General features: G+C 41.2%; 1 long non-coding RNA gene across 1 annotated transcript; it reads right to left on the reverse strand.

The window, feature by feature from the left end:
• Positions 1 to 470: 470 nt before the first annotated feature.
• Positions 471 to 1515, reverse strand: LOC119334664. The gene is made up of 2 exons (XR_005161479.1): positions 1223 to 1515; positions 471 to 1045 (listed from the first exon to the last, which is right to left on the reverse strand). It is a non-coding gene; the product is annotated as an uncharacterized LOC119334664 (long non-coding RNA).
• Between the last annotated feature and the right edge of the window lie 16369 nt (positions 1516 to 17884).

Below are 17884 nucleotides of genomic sequence, written 5' to 3' on the forward strand. Positions count from 1 at the left end.
TAAGAGGATAATATGCAAACAGATTATTGTGATATTCACAATGTCTCTATCAATGTTTATATTCCAGAACTAGGTTCGTGAAATTGGTATGAGATATTATTGAGGTTTGCAAAGTTTAGGGGGAGTAAAATCCCAAGTTATAACCCGTTGGTGATGTTGTGATCACCCATATTGTACTCTTTTTCCCTTTATGAGTTTTCCATTATAGTTTCTCATATAAGGTTTTTAACGAGACAATATAAATACAAGTTTTCCATTATAGTTTCTCATATAAGGTTTTTAACGAGACAATATAAATACAAGTGCGAATGTATGTCATATGGTTTCTCCTAATATTTTTTCCACTGAGTTTTAAAGGAGTTTTCGGTGGCATATCATTATAATGTTTCTCTTCAAATTTTTCCCACAGGGTTTTTCGGAGGAGTTTTTGGATTGCAATATACAGATGACGAATTGATCAAGGGGGAGTGTTAAGAAATAAAACATGTGATCAATTATATGGGAGGAATGCCTCCCAGAAAGTGTCTGTTGGGAAAGAGGTGTCTCCCCAACACACCCCTTCAGCCTGTATATGAGTGGGTCTCACACATTGCAATAGACTAAGAGAATCATTTGTGTCTCTTCTTTGTCTCCTTTACTTTGATATTACAACAATCAGCACTCGGCTCTACCGAGAGCGTGAAGGCCACAAAAGCATAGGAGACGCCTCTGTTCTAGCCCTACAGCGCTGTGGCCACCGGCGGGCGCGCGACACCGCAGTCCTCGCCCGGCGGCACGGTCACCCGCACATAAGCACCACACGAGGCGCCCTCTGGCGCATGGGGCGTCCTCCGGCGCGGGGTGATGCGGCCTCGCTCCTCCCGGTGGCGCAGACACCATCAGCGGGACCCTACCAGTCGGCGGCGGCTGCAGCCAACGAGTCAAGCACGAACCCTTAAACGGCGTCAGCACAGCGACTGCCTGAACGAGCATCGGGAAATCAATCAGGAAACACTAATTCCGTTTAATTTTTGTTCTTCCCATGATCTGAAGATTAACTGCTTTTCTGCACATAGTATGTGGACATGGTGAGATGAATAGATGGCTGAAGCAAGAAAAGCTTCAATCAAGAAAGAACCATCCGGTCAGCAAGAACGACAAAAATAACGAAGAACAAGAGAAAACATACAAGGACAATCTCTTCGATTTAGTGATGCAAAGAGCAAAAGGGTACCATACATACTTCAGTTTTTCTTGCACTGGATCAAACGATCTGCAACATCGCTAGCGGCTCCCGCGTCCAGGCGCCTCGGCTGCTCATCCACGGGATGCAACGGCTAGAGCGGATGAATGGCTGGGGCTGGAAGAGGCACAGCGGCAACGCGACGGCAGCGCCCTCAGGCGCACGCGCATGGCGCAACGCGCCCTCATCCGCGGCTTCCTCCGTCACAAGGCAAAAGGGCGGCGTCCATCCAACCACGGCGACGCTCCCTGGCGACTCTCCCTCACCTGAGGGCTGAGGCATACTTCTCCGGCGGCAGCGGTTAATCCCTGACCACACAAGAGAAATTGGGGATTCTTATCCTCTCGGCCATCTTGCATTTGAATCCTAGTGGACGTATTTATATACATATAAGTCCCTGGGCTTCTCTAGTCAGGCTAAGTTCAGTCTTTAACCCTCTAGTAGTCTGCTTGATACTCCATTCTACGCCCATAATTTAAGTATGAAGCATGTAGGCCTTCACATATTGCAAAAGTATTTCCACAGAAATATAGTTACAAAATGAAAAAATTTCTTACATTTTAGATATGATTTCTTTGAAATTTGTAGTATTTTTTATATGTTTGCCTCAGCATTCATTGTAAATATCAGTTTTAGACCAACATTTTTCTGCCTTTGCAATCGGAATTATTTTTTCTTGCAAATCTTGACAAAATCCAAATTAAGGATTACGAAGTGTCATACTTAATATGACTACCTCAAATTTTATTTGTGAATCACAAGGTACTGGTGGCATCTACTGCGTCATTTGCAGATTATCCATCACTATTGTGAGGTCTACATCTTGTCAATTTTACAAGATGATTACCTTCAAAGTGCTCTTCCAAATATTAATAATAGATGTGACTACCTCAAGATATCATATGGTAATATTGGCATCTACTGCAAAATTTTGCAAATTATCCACTATTACTGCAAGGTCTACATCATGTCACTCTGACAGATGATTACCTTCAAAGTGATTTTCTTAAATATAACATAACATAAGGTAATAGAGATTTGAACATCTACTGACAAAAGTCAGACTATGTTTCCTATTACTGCGAGATCTACACCGCATCCGGTGATTATCTTCAAAGTGTTATCCTATATATATTGAGGTCTACACATATGACTATATAGCATCAACTATCTTAAAAATTTGCTCCTCTGAAGCAATTGTTGTTGTTCACTAAAATAGGTTACTCTCATTGTAACAAATATTAATGCATGGTCATTACATGTTGATTTTTTTCTACTACTATCATTATTTAAGCCTCATTTTGATTGAATAAGTCATAGAAAATTATGCAGATATGTGCATACCCCGATGAAGGTCTTCAATTACATTGGTTAAATGCATGATAGTGAAGCCTATGTCATTATTTCTAATTATAGTGTCGCCCATCTATCAAGATGGAGACCATAATTTAGAGCAACTCTCGAGTTTCTCAAGCGCTATTGTAAGGTCTACATCACATTGTGGTTATACTTTAATAGTGACTAACCAATGTTAAACATGTAAAGTATATGCTTTTGACATTGACTTTAAAGTCATACATTTTGTCAAGAATGAAGTATAAAACATTAGCAATGATTTTATCACATGCGTTGCATTGAAGGCTACACCCAGGTTCACCAAGGATCACCTTGGACATAATTAATCCTAGAAGTAAATTAAATAAATGCATGAGCATTTCATGTAACACGTGACTTGCATTTCCAAATGCTCTAAATTCATGTTAGGCGGGAGTATTTATTTTAAGATGATTCATGACATCAGTCATTGTATCCACATGTGGCATTGTTGCCACCATAACCCCACGTTGGAAAATGACATGGCTATTCTCTAAATAGCCAAATATGTACATATGCATTTTATATGTCACAAACATCACATAGTTCTCAAACTAAGTACATAATGGATGAATATTTATTTATCTTAAATATTTATCTTTTAGAGAAAAATGCTACTATGAGCACACACTAAATGATCACCCATTTGTTTTTCAAGACCTCAAGTCTACGAGTGCTCACAATTCTGTCACTTAATCAACTTCAAGTTGAAATCCTGTGATCAAATATTTTCATATGCAGATCTAGTTGAGATGCCTTAATACACTTTATGTCCTCTTACAATGGTACCAGCATTTTTTGGATGAAGAAACATGAAATTTCTTAAAACCATCAGATTCACCCAACGGGTGCTATTACAATATTTGAAATTCTTGCTAGTACTGAGAATACTAAGCAATTCATTGGTCACAAAATAGAACCATAAGGAGTACGAAGTAAAGTGGAGGCTAATAGACAACGAAAGACAAAATTACCTCTTAATAGGGAATATATCATTTTCAAATGATCACAAAGACAACTCTCAAGTTTGTCAAATGTGTGGTTATACAAAGATTATACCTATGATTACCAAACCCTCAAATACATAGTCAAACCACACCACATATTTGGGATAAATTTTAAAATTTGCAAACTTACAACCAGAAAATACTCTGGTAAATGATTGTTCTCAAATCTTCATCAGAAGGTGAGAACCAAAAATATAGTGCAATAAAGGGATGGTGAATTCCATTGCAACGATGGTATGTTTGCGTAATAAAATTTTCAATAATATTGGAGACCTCAAGTAATCTCTTAATTATCCCAAAATATTATTAGCCTATACTTGTTGTACTACAAGTAGTACGATGTTCAATATCTTATTTCTCGAACATGATATTTGATAAATTTTGGATGTATGAATCACGTCATACTCAATATTGTTGCGTACACAATAATTTTCTAGATCTTAATAAATTAAATATTTGGCTTGGAGCCTTAACCATCCTGGTTTGGCGATGATTAGAAAATTATTGACAATTCTGTTGATCACAACTTAACAAGTTGCAAAATATCCCAAATCATCAGATTTTATGTGCACCGCATGTGCCATAGGGGAAATCAGTTTTAAGGCACTCTCACCTAGATTCTAAATGAGCCACTCATTCTTCTTGAGCATGTTTAGAAGATATATGTGGATTACTTAATCATTATGTGGGATTATTTAGATACTTCATGGTACTCATATAAAAATTTATAAAATGATTTCAAGTGTGTCTCTTGTCACACACAACCATGAATGATCTTACTAAATTAATCGCTCAACTTATCAAAGTGAGAGCAAATTATCCTAAACATGGAATAGACCCGTTCGAATGGACAATGTTGTTGAACTCATTTCACGAGCAATAGTACCTTATGTACATACCCATAATGGTTTAGTTAAATATCTTATCAAAGATAGTGAAATTAATTACATGACCAACCTTAAAGAATTGTAATTTACTAGCCTCTTGCTAGACACATGCGGCCTTACACACCGTAAGTATGATTTAAATCATACCAACTGCATATCATACTACTTTCCCCTTGTAGTAATTACGTGGAAATCAACAAAGTATTTCCAATTTGCGATATTTTGGTTACATACCGATATCACCACTCCAGCGTACATCAATGGGCACTCATAGAAAATTAGGGATCTATCTGAGGAATAACAGCTTATCCATCAATCAAAATTATTCATAGCCTGTATGTTGATTGCTTCAGCAATAAGGATATTTTTCGGCATTAGGGGGAGATAAGTACCACAAAGAATGCCGAGAAATAAATTAGAAATGTTATTGACATTCAATCCTTATATCCACGTACTCAGAAAATCTGAACTAGAAGTTTAGAGAATCATATATTTGCAAAACATTGCAAATCTGCCACATACATTTACTGATAACAAGGTGTTACTAAATTCTATATTCCTGCAGTAAAGTGTCAGAAAGAATGGAGGTACCTGATAAACCACTCTTCTCCCCAAACGAGAGCAAGAGGGGGAGAAAATCTGACAAAACGAGATATAACTTCTCATATGCTTCCGCGGAAACAGAGGAAATCAAATCCTCAACCGGTAAATGTAATTCAACATCAAGTTGAGAGACACCTCACTGGATGCTCATCATCCAAAGCCCGGCATAAATGTGCACAATTTTTTTGGTGCTGGGACATCGAAACACCTTGACTCCATCTGTTGTAGGAAATCACATGGAGTTAAAAAGGAATAAATATTTTATCCACAAACTTCCATGATTTCATCAGAATCGTATAAACTAAAGACTACATTTGTCGACATTTTCTTCTCAAATTGCTAAATCCTTTTGGGCCTAGAACCAAAATCCATGGTAGAGTGCCTCTTGCACTCATATTGGTCCACATAAAAGGAAGCAAGTAATGAAGAATAGCACTCGCTCTGCAAATGAGTGGTATTTACCACAGTAATACCTACTCCTCATAAGTATCTTTCATTTGGAATACTAAAAACTTCTCATTCATAGACAAAGTCAATGAGGTGGTGAGAAAGTGAGGCTTGTAGCAAAAGGGTTCACGCAGAGACCGGACATCGATTATGATGTAACATACCCGCTTGGTATGAGTGGAATTATGTTTCGATACTAAATATCATTGGCAATAAAAATAATAATATTATCCATGTAGTTGATGGATGAAGTGGCTACATACTCATATGAGTCACTCATTTCGGAGATCTCTATTGAAGTCCTTGAAGGGCTTATACTTCCGAATCCAAAAGAAAATCGCAACAAGTTTAGTGTAAAACTTCATAAGTCACTCTATGGCTTGAAATAGTCGGATATCATATGGTACTACCGACTAAATGAGTTCCTTCTTCAAAAGGAATACTCGTATAATGATGATTATTTACATGTTTAATTAAAGAATCAATTTGATTTCCTTTCATCACCACAGTGTAAATTGATGACTTCATCATCAATGTCTATACGAGACATAAACATACACATAATCATCTCAAGACGAAAAATTTGGATTCAAACAAATTTTGCTTAAGCTTACAACTTGAGCATTCTCTCAAGAATACATATCAGTCTACATATATCCAATACATATACGAGAAGATCAATGTGGATATATATCGTACCAATAAAAGACATGTAATATGGTCATACTACCCCTGATATGGTACAAATTTATTCATAGCTAGGGGTGATAATGAAGTGATATCAGGACCTAAAGTTCTATATCTCAATAATGTCAAAGCACTCATATCATTGCAAACTACGTCAGGCCTGACACTACAGTTGCTATCTTTGTTTAGAGTGCGACCCCCAGCAAAAGGTATATGGCCAATATAATAAATATTAGCTTATATCTCAAGCTCACAATAAATCTGGGACAATTCCATCAGGAAAATTAGAATATGACCATGATATGATGTAATGATATTGGCTCTTTATTTGATCCCAGTAATGACATATCAATGACTGAATTCACTGTAATAGTCTTCTCATGAAAGTCATCCAAATAGACTTTAATGACTATTTCCACTTATCATTCTAACATAATTGCTTTATCTAAAAGAATCGCATAATATGCATGTCTCGGTAGAATGATTAACCACACTCAAAATCATGTGGTTGAGATTCATAACAATCACATAACTTGATTTTATCAAGATGCTACCACTTGTGTTACTCACCTACAGGTTATATGAAGAGCAATATCATAAAGCACATTGCTCGAAGATCACTTATTCTCATGAATTATAGAAAAGTGAGGAAACAATTTGCAAAGAAAATACTGTGAAATCCAACAGATTATTCACAATGGCATGATCATGTCAATGAAATTGGTACGAGACATCCTCGAGATTTGCAAAGTTCAGGGGGAGTAATCTCCCAAACTGTAACTTGTTAACAATCATCAGATTACATATATTGTACTCTTTTTCCCTTCATGAGTTTTCCCTCATGGTTTCTCATAAAAGGTTTTTAATGAGACAATATTGATACAAGTGTTCACATATGTCATGTCAGTTTCTCCTTATATTTTTCCCATTGGGTTTTAAAGGAGTTTTCAGTGACATATCAGATCGCACTCTTTTCCTTATGAGTTTTATTTCAAAGTTTCTCATAACGGTTTTTTATGAGGCAATATCTTTTTAAGATTATATGCTATACTTTCAAGTTTTTCCCATTGGGTTTTTAAAGAAAAGTATACAAAGCATATTTATTGTTCTCTAAACTCACCAACGATTTTTCTCCTTCTTCGAAGGTTTTCTCACATGAGTTATCAAGAGACAATAATCATTATATGTTGCATCATTTTCTCCTTATTATTTTTTCCACTGGGTTTTAAAGGAGTTTTAGCAACATATCTACACTATTCTCCTCATATTTTGCCCACAGGGTTTTTAGAGGAGACTTTAAAGATTATACAAGCATTTCTGAAGATGAAGATGATGAGCATTCTCAAGGGCGGCCATATATTAGGAGGAGTATATCAAGATGATACATATTCATCTAGCGAAGCATAGATTAGGGGGAGTGTTAAGGATTAATTAAATCCTAATAATCAATGCTTAGGTCGGTTGTTTAGTTTAGCAACCGCCAGTTACCGACTATGTAATTACCGCCTCTGTACATGGGTATAAATACCCTATTCTTCAGTCAATGCAATCACTATTCAATCATTTGTTCCCCTCTCTCTTGTTTTACTTTTACAGTTTGGATGGTCGGGTGCAGAGAGGAGGCGAGGGAGATGGAGGAGAATTGGAAAGCATGGTGGCTGCCGCCGCTGCCATGTGGAGGGAAATGGTGGAAAGGGAAAGCGTGTGATGGACGCTAAGACGTACGGGAGGGGTGCCGTTCCGTGTGATGTCACGGGCGGCGCAGCACGAGAGCGAGAGAGAGGGAAGGGCCGAGAAAATACGAGAGGTGAGCAACACCAGCCACTTCAAATTTACCGCTGATGAAATGAAGATACGAGTAAAAGGTAAACTAAAAATCGTCAATGTAACATACTCACAACGGTCATACAACAAATGACTTATCTGGCACATTACTACTCCACTACATACCACTAATAAACTGTCCCGTGATTATGGTGGGCTTGCCCCTGACGTGGAAGTAGGTGATATCTCGTCCACCTTGGGGCCTTGTTTGTTGTGAGTGCAACTACTCGTCTGTATAAATTTGCAGGAGTTCATCCTTAAGACCATACCATTCGAGGCATCCGTTTGCATCACATGGTAATATATATATAGTACACACTTCAGGAGATTTTTGGACAATTGCTTACTCAAGATTGGGGAACAAATAAAATGGGGGCCGGACATACGTAGCAGCAGCGTTAACTAATCTATGAACAGCTGAAATTGCTTTACTAATATTAATGAGAGAGGATGTCACTACCAGGCGCCCGCAGCTAGGATAGTGCACTCGGATAGGACTGGAACTGGAAGGCATCGAGAAGAAACATGCAGCGAAGGCGGTCGCTGGAGCAGGAATGACAACCTGACCTCGCTCATAGTAGTTGGGTACAACTGGGTTCTATGGAAATGGTTGCTCTGTCTGGACATAGTACTTCAGTAACTCTTTATCTTACAAAATAAAGAGTGTGCGGTAGTGACCCAATAATGCTACTATATTGTCTTAGAATCTCTGATCTATTGCGAATCGTTTTCATCCGCCAACAACTGATGGAGGAGAAAAACCTGTTAGGCCTATTCGACTGTAATATCTCAAACTAGCAGGAATTCGAATTCATGGCAACATCAATGGTGGAAATTGCCCTTATCCCCTATCACTGTTGTATCCTATGCTACAATAACCCGTTGCTGCCTACTGCCTAGCCGACTGTCCTCTTTTGCACAATGGTCATTACAGAAAGTTGCAATCTACCTTGAGCTTCACGGTATCCCCACTTTCGGCCCCAGAATTTTTTGATTGTTTTTACTTTCTTTTTATTTTACTGTTCGTGGGGTTATCATGGAGCTCGAGCTAGATTACAACTTTCTGGGCCAGAAAGTGTGGATTCACACCACTCAAAGTATCCAACTAAACGCGGGTTCATCGGAATAGGCTGCTTTATTTCGCTCCAAGTTTCACTTTCATGTGTTCTGGAAATGTGTGCGGCTTTGCAAGCCTCTGCATGTGATTTTGAAATATGTTGCACAAGGTAGTGTGATGCTAATACAATGAGTAGAAGCAGGAACAACACATGACGCCTAATCAGTTTGCCATGTTTCGTAGCGCCTACTTTGTCTCCCACTTTTTTTTAGAAAAAACTCTGAACTCTAATGTACTCGTGGCATGAAGCAGAATCAGTGAAAACATAGTCTGACACATATAATGAGGCGTGTTTATTTAGGGGATCATTCATGCCACCTGTGTGCAAATTCTGGCTCTGTATCAGAATGCCGAAGCATCAACACAAATAAAAGACTAAACTAAGCAGAAAATGCAAGTGAGGACGGGGCCGCTGTTGCCCTTTGCGTGGAGGGACGAGCCTGACATGGAGAAAGGAGATGGTCGCTTGGACGACCGGGTACAGAGAGAAGGCGAGGTAGACGGAGGAGGAGAACGGGATAGCATATGGTCCCAGTCACGGTCACAGGCACGGGGAGGACGAAAATGGTGAAACGAGAAAGCATTGTCTCAGGACAGTCCGTCGGAATGGGAGGGGCGCTGTTGTGGGCGATGACACCAGCGGCACAGCACGGGAGGCGAGAGAGATGGAGGACAGAGAAAGCAGGAGGGTCGAGCAGCACTAACCTCTGATGAAAATAAAGATTAAAATGACAAACAAAAATCGTCAATGTAACATACCCACAAAGGCCATGCAGACAACAAATGGCTGATCTGGCACATTACTAGTGCTGTAGTACACCACGGACTAATTTAGTAAACTATGCCATGATTATGGTTGGCCCGCCATTGAGGCCTTGACGTGGAAGTAGGTAAATGGTATCTATAGTCGTCCGCTCCTCCTAGCGGCCTTGTTGCTGTCGGTACAACTCGTCTATATAAATTTGCAGGAGCTCAACCATGAGACCCTACCATTCAGTCATCCGACTACTTCATCTGGTACTACTTTATAACTGCAGGAGATTTCGTGGACACCTCTACTTTCTCGAGATTGGGAAAGAAACCAAATGGGAGTGAGACATACATAGAAATAGTCTTCACTAGTCTACCAATAGATGAAGTTGCTTTATTAATGTCAATGAGGAGAATACACCAGTGGCATGCGTGCACAATCAAGATAGAACTGGGAGGCATCAAGAAGAAACGTCCAGCATAAAGCACCACGGGAGCAAGAATTTCTGTGAAATCTAGCTTGTAGTCGTCAGCTTGACATACTGGAGTAGCTCCTTCTCCCTGTCTTAATAATACTAATAATGCTATACTACTTTGAATTTCTGACCTAGCTTATGGAGATGAACAACTGTATGCCATAGCCGCGTGTTTTTCTTTGCTGGTTTAATTAGGGGATGCAAACAAGATATATGAATTTAACGGATGTGGTACATGAGGATTGAGAAGAAAATGAAGTGCCAAACGCAATTAAAGATGCCTTTTCTGTGTAGAACTATACGTTGATCGTTTTTTAAAACAAAGAAAAGATTTCAAATTCCCTCACAGTAATTTTGCTAGGACAGTGTAGACCCATATGGAGTATATTTACTATGCCTTTCGTTTTGGTATACTAGGCTGAGGCTCATCTCAAAATATGGGATATTCATAAATACAAGGCTTGACTCATGAATGACGATGCCCCGCAACTCAACTGGCCATCACTCCTCTTGATCGGTCACAAGTTAGAGTCGTCTAGCACAGGAGTTGCAGAAGGCGGTGGGCTTCTGTACGCTGGAATCAACAGATGGTGGAGTGAGCTTCTGTGTGATTGAGATTTGGGCCGGGACAAGATTGCTGAATGGGAGGATAGACAATGTTGGTAGTGGCATGTGGCCATCGCTCCCGTTGGCCAGACACAAATGAGCGTCCTTCAGCATGAGTTGCCGAAGGTGGCGGTTGTACACCGTTGGAATCAGCGGATGGGGGGTGAGCTGGTGTGGAATCGGCAGATGGTGGGGCACACATCTCTAAGCTCCATGTTAATTTTTGGGACTTCGGATTTCAACGGTCTTTGTCTTCGAGCGAGTTGCAACACCAGCATTGTCTCAATGCCCTATGCCCCACTCTTTGAGGCTGGTCGTAATGGCAAGTATCATATACTAGTATCATGCATATGATACTAGTGTATAATACTACATATACGTAGTGCATAGTATCATATGTTAGTATCATAAATGACTTCATTTATTAGTATGCATGACACATAGTAGTACAACATTTAATATGATACGGTATCATAATATGATACTCAACCCTCTCTTTCTTCATTTAATTATATGCCACCTCATCAAATTTGCCTAGTTGGCATACATGATACTATTTATGATACTCCCATTACAATCAGCTTGAGCTGACAAGGACCTAGTTTCCTGGTCCCATTATTCTTTTGAGAAATTAACACTTAAAGCCCTCTATAACAGGTACTTCCTCCATCACGGTTTAGAAGGCATGCTTGGAAATTCTCTGGGACCTAGGTGGTTATCTATTGGTTGTGAGATGGGCTAAAAAATAGCATTCACACTACGCATGCATATAGAAATAGTATACGGAGTACTAATTAGCTACTAGAAATAAATGCAATGCGCCCTAAACCTTGTTTATTGTGGAAACGCACGCAAATTTAACTGTGCCTTCTTAACCGTGACGGAGGGAGTAGCAAACGGAGACCACACCAATAAATTCAAGGATGTGTGGAAGGCCCATATGCTGCTTAAAAACAAGATTTTTCTATGGCAAGCTATTAAGGCCCAGTTACGTACCCTCTAGCGACCAAATCATCAAATGTCATGGGAGAGCTAATGCGGCTTGCGCTCTTTGTGGAGACATTGAGAATGCATACCATATCGTTTTTAATTGTGTACTAGCCAAGTTTCTCTAGAGTTGTGTGCGGTCGTGGCTTAATGTTACTTGGGTGCCAGAAATTTTATGCAACTTTAGAGACTGTCTTGCACCTCTTTCGGTCCATTCTAGGCGACTTTCTTGGGTTGCTATTGCTGTGTTAGTCTGGGCGCTTTGGACAACCCGTAACATGTTTACAATTGAGCCTTGTTTTCTGTCTAAATCTTCTAATTGTTTGTTTAAACTGATATCTACCTTGTAGCATGGGGGGCCACTTGGTAGAGCCTGTGATCGACGGCATGGACATCATAGTTGCAAAAATCCAAGCTTTTGCCTGCATGCTATCTCCAGTTGATGACGCTCCAAATTAACTAGAGAGGAGATGTATCGTTCAAGGAGGCCAAAGAGCGAGGACAATACCATATAAGAGGAAGTAAGATGATGATGATTGATTTATCAACTCAAAGAAGCAAGTATGACGAAAGAGTATGAAAAATATTATGACCGGCCATGGTGGATTTCGCACAACTTGTACAATTGTAGAATAAAAACCGCACCCACAAATAAAGTTCATGCAAAGGGGCAAAGGCCCAAAATATAATAATTCATTGTGCTTTTAATCTAGCCGGTGTCGTAATCCTCCTATACGTGACAAAGGCCACATTGCCCAACCTCCGACACCGCAACTTCCTCCATCCACATTATTCAGTAATGTTAGAAAAAAGGAGTATACTTATTAGGACCGTGTAGACCCAGAAGGAGTATACTTACTACTCCTTTCGTTTTGGTATGCTGGGCAGAGGCTCATCTCAAAATATGGGATATTCATAAATACAAGGCTTGACTCATGAATAACGATACACCGCAACTCACCTGGCCATCACTCCTCTTGATTGGTCACAAGCTAGAGTCGTCTAGCACATGAGTTGCAGAAGGCGGTGGGGCTTGTATACCGCTAGAATCAGTAAATAGTGGGGTTCGTTTGGATAGGATTGAGATTTGGGACGGGATGAGATTGTAGAATGGCAGGATCGACAACGGTGGGAGTGGCATGTGGTCCGCTCTTGACCGTATACAAACGAGCGTCCTCCAAAACACGAGTTTCAGAAGGCGCAAGTCTTGTACATTGCGTGTTCCTAGGATGGGTTCTTGTACATCATTGTAAGCACCAGATGGTGGGGTGAGCTTGGGTGGAATCGACAGATGGTGGGGTGCACACTCTAAGCTCCATGCTAATCCTTGGGACATCGGATTTCGACGATCTTTTTCTCTGAGCTGAGTTGGATCAGTGGCATCGTCTCATTGCCCTATGCCCACCTACGTTGCACGGATACTTGGATACGTATCGGATACGCGATACGTGGATATGTCCGATACACAATTTTCTGAAAACATGGATACGGAGATACATTTATATATAGATATTAATTATTAGAAATATTGAAAACAAAATAGAGCTTCTAGGTCAAAGCATGCCTCAATAGGATTATTCCCCTTGTTTTGTTGCACTTAGTCCACTTTCATTAATTGGCAGTGGGTTTTTCCCGTGTTTGTTGTTCCAATCAGCGCATCGACTCTCTTGCTCACCTTTCAATTGAATAAGAACATTGTTTTGGCATGAACTCACACCCATGTTGGGTATCTTCAAAAGGTGCGCCTTTACTATTGAGGAGATTTCACGTTGAACGAGGGGTTTCAGGTATTCAAAAAGTATCGCAGAAATATCCTAGGAGTATCAAACATTATTTTCTTTTTTTTAAAATAAAAAATCGAGCGATACTTACGGGATACATATCGGGCCGTATCAGGGCAGTATCTGGCTGGATACGCATACTTTCTTAAGCATCTGCGCAACGTAGATGCCCACTCTTTAGGCTGTGAAGGGCCTAGTTTCATGGCCCCATTCTTATTCTAAGAAATTTATAAGGCCCCTCCCAATGCTCCACCTTGTACGGGTGCTAAGCATGCCATGTAGACGAAAAATCTGATGTGGCAAGGCAATGAAGAGGAGAGAGATGGATTTGGTGACCCCAGGAAGAACCAATGTCAAGCACGCGAACCTAGGCAAAATATTTAAATGAAGCAAACTCACCAATGCATGAGAGAGTTTAGTAACTAAATCATTAAATGAGGGAAGCTTAGCTACAAAAAACTAAGCACCTATGCATTGTGGAGTTTGGTTGCTAAGCTATTTAATATACTTAGCACCCCATCTAAGCACCTGTCCATTGGGAGCAGCCTAAAGCCCTCTATAACAGGTTGCAAAAGGGGAGCCGCACTAATAAATTTAGGGATGTGTGCAAAAGCCCGTATCCTGCTTAAAAACAAGATTTTCTGTGGCAAGCTACTAATGCCATGTTACCTTCTAGTGACCAAATCATCCAACATCACGGGGGAGCTACTGCGGCTTGCCGCTCTTCGTGGAGAGACTGAGAATGCAGACCATATCCTTTTTAACTGTGTGCTAGCCATGTTTTTTTGGAGTTTGTGTCCTATCGTGGCTTAATGTTTCTTGGGATCCCACAAATTTCATGCAACTTAGAGACTAACATGCACGTCTTTCGGTCCATTCTAGGCGACTTTGTGGGTTTGCTTTTCGAAATTGCTATGCGTACGACAAATAGTGTGTACGACTTTGTACGACGTGATCCCACTCGTCCGGCCAGTTGATCGAAGGGCTGCTGAGGGCTGTCGTGCGCCAAATCGTACAAATACATTGTACGTGTAGCAATTCTCTTTGCTTTTGTTGCATTAGCCCGGGCGCTTTGGACTACCGTAACATGTTCACAATTGAGCATTATTTTCCATCTAAACCTTCTAATTACTTGTTTAAACTGATATCTATCTTGTAGAATTGGAGGCCGCTTGCTAGAGCCTGTGATCCTACGGCGACATCATCATTGCGAGAATCCGGGCTTCTCCATACGCGCTATCTTCGGCTGATGATGCTCGTACCTTAGCTATTTAGAGGCTGTTTGGTTCTCAACCTCAGCCCGCCATGCCGAAGATGCGGCCGCGCCGCTGGTGCGGCGAACGAAACAAGCATCACACTTTTGGCGAGTTGTGGCATGGAAATTGAACTAGCAAGCTGTGGCGAGCGGTGCGGCACGCCACAACACCGGCATAAAGCAAACAGCGGCTAAGTTTAGGCATAGGGAGCTGTGGCGAGATGTGGCATGCGTAGTCACGAACCAAACACGCCCTTAGTCTTTGATGGGTTGTGGCATATGTGCCTATTGCCTTTAAAATGGCTGTATCTCGTAGTTGATTTCTAGTGGGTGTGTATTTGATGGTGGTGCTTCATTAATCCAAAGGGCATGCTTGCGCAGTGGTGGCGGACGGTTTTAGTCTAGCACATGCACTTGCTAGAATCTTGGAAATCTGGTGGCGACACAACATATGATTGACTGTAATAGTGGTGCTTCTCGAGTACCCGGTCTCGAGCTCCGGGTGAAACCTAGGTGTGACACGAGTTGGTCATACATGGCAATGGCGATATTTATGCATCGTTACATTGTTGAAAGCATTGTTCGGATATGCTCAGACTAGTTCTTCAGGGTGAAAACCTGGATTCTAACATTTGGTGGTTGAATCTGATGACGGCGGTGTAGAGCTCGCTCCTTTTCCGACGGCGTTGTTGTTGAAGAACCTTATTGTCCTAATGATGTCATGAGATGTATGGTGGAGATACGGTTTGTTGCCGTCGATTGTCGATCGCGGATTTGTTCGCTTTGATGTTTTTTCTCGTTTAGACCTAGCTTTGGTCTTATATGACTTTACTATTTGCCAATGGGTTTTGAGTATACTGGTGTTGGCTATGTGCAGCTTAACTATGCAGAGATCGGTTTGTATACTTATGTGTTTGTAGTCACTTTATGCTTCATTACGAGATAACAAAATCTATTCTTTATCAAAAAAAAGTGCGTGTGTACTTATAACCAAGACTCTTCTGGTTATTTTGAAATAGAACTACGATTTTACGTTGGAGCGACGCATGTGTTCAAGAACTACGATTTTATGGTGGAGCGAAGCATGTGTGGGAGAGTCCCTTAGCGTGATCCTTTATTTTACTTTTTTTTCTAAACATAGTGCAGAAGCAAGTGCTCATATACATGCGCATATACTCATCTCTATAAATACACACACGCACACCTTATCTTTATGAGCACCTTCAAAAGACCGAGCCGGTATATTATCTTCAAATTTACGAAGTCACCGTAGGCACCTTGTCATCGACGGGAACGTCTCCTCCCATTAAATGCGCATCATCGAAAATGCTGAAATAGATTCAGAAATAAATGTGAGCAAAAGAATTATGATTTTATGGTGGAGCGACGCATGTGTGAGAGAGTCCCTGCGTGTGATCTTTCTTTTTACCTGGTGTGGTGAGGGTGTTTTGCACGGTTGAATTTTATGTGGCAGTTGCCAGTTCACGTGGTTTTAGCATATGTGACACGTACATTCCGTGCCTTTCACTAGTGGGTTCTTTGATTGCCACGTTTCAAATATTTTACGGCGGTTCAGCTTATCAGTTCCAGATATTTCGTGATCTCCTCTTCTTTCCATCTCTCTCGAACGATCTGGTCAAATCCCGTCTGACCGCTTTGCCACCCTCCGCCCGTATAAAAGCCCGGCCGTGGGCATCTCCAAGAGCAATGCTACACATAGGAGGAGTTACTTTTAGTTGTACCGTAATTAGTCACCATCTCCAAACCGGACCCTGCCACATCGTCATTTTCCCAGCATGCCCCTCTCTCATCTCCTCTTCGCCGAGGTCATCAACGACGGCTTACGGGGCGCACGCGAAGGCCCAATCAAGGAGGAGCTCGTCCCCGTGCAGGGCTGCCGGGCGCCGGCGGCCTTGTTTTTCCTGAGTCTTCCAGTTTCCACCGCCAGCAGCAAGAGCGCCACTACCGAACATGCCTAGCAGCGGAGGTGCGGTCCACGTGGCCTCTGGCCGCGACAGCGGCGTGGACAAAGCAAGCGAAATCCAAAGCAAGCGTAGCCGCGAGATCGGAGAGGTCGGCGCGAGGGTGGCGACCTGGCGGCGCACTAGCGGGTGCGGAGACGTCGACACGGCGTGGTCGAGGAGCCGGCAAGGTGTGGCCGAGGACCCGAGGTGCTGATGATGGCGCTAACCCTAGCGGTATGCGCGTGCCTGTGTTGTATGAGGTGAGGTTTTTTTCTTCTTCTTTTGAGACAATTGTATGAGGTTTTTCTTTTCTTTTGAGGCAAGACAATTGTACGAGGTGAGGTGTGGGCATGCGGGTTTGACTCACGTGAGTTTGCCGGGCTTGGGTTTTTTTTTTCTTTGACGGGAAAGTTTACTTTATTAATCAAAGGACAGATATATCATTTGTCAGCAGACTCAAAATGAAATCAGGCGCCGAGACGTCACGGTTCGGTTTCATGTGGACTTTACTGAATAAACTCGGTTTTTCTCACTAAAAAAAGCAGAATCAAAATGAAATCAGGCGGGTATCAATCCAACGAGATGGATTATTAGCACGTCTTCATCTAGCCAGCTCATGAACTACATAATTTGATTCTCTAATACAATGCTCAATAGTAAACCTTTCAAAATCTACTAGATAACTACGACATTATGTCAAGAACCGGCGTTGCTATCATAGAATAACCTTCATTGAATCTAAGTGCATTCATTACTGTGATATTATCTGACCTGACCATCAAGTTATTGCATTCCGTATCTCTTGCTAACTTCAATCCTTCAAGCAGAGCTGTCGCATGTTCTAATCTCGCTGTGGACGCTGACATGAAAGATCCCTGATGATCACGGATGACAGCG

The sequence above is a fragment of the Triticum dicoccoides genome, chromosome 7A (genome assembly GCF_002162155.2).
Source record: "Triticum dicoccoides isolate Atlit2015 ecotype Zavitan chromosome 7A, WEW_v2.0, whole genome shotgun sequence".
In the NCBI taxonomy this organism is placed as follows: Eukaryota; Viridiplantae; Streptophyta; class Magnoliopsida; order Poales; family Poaceae; genus Triticum; species Triticum dicoccoides.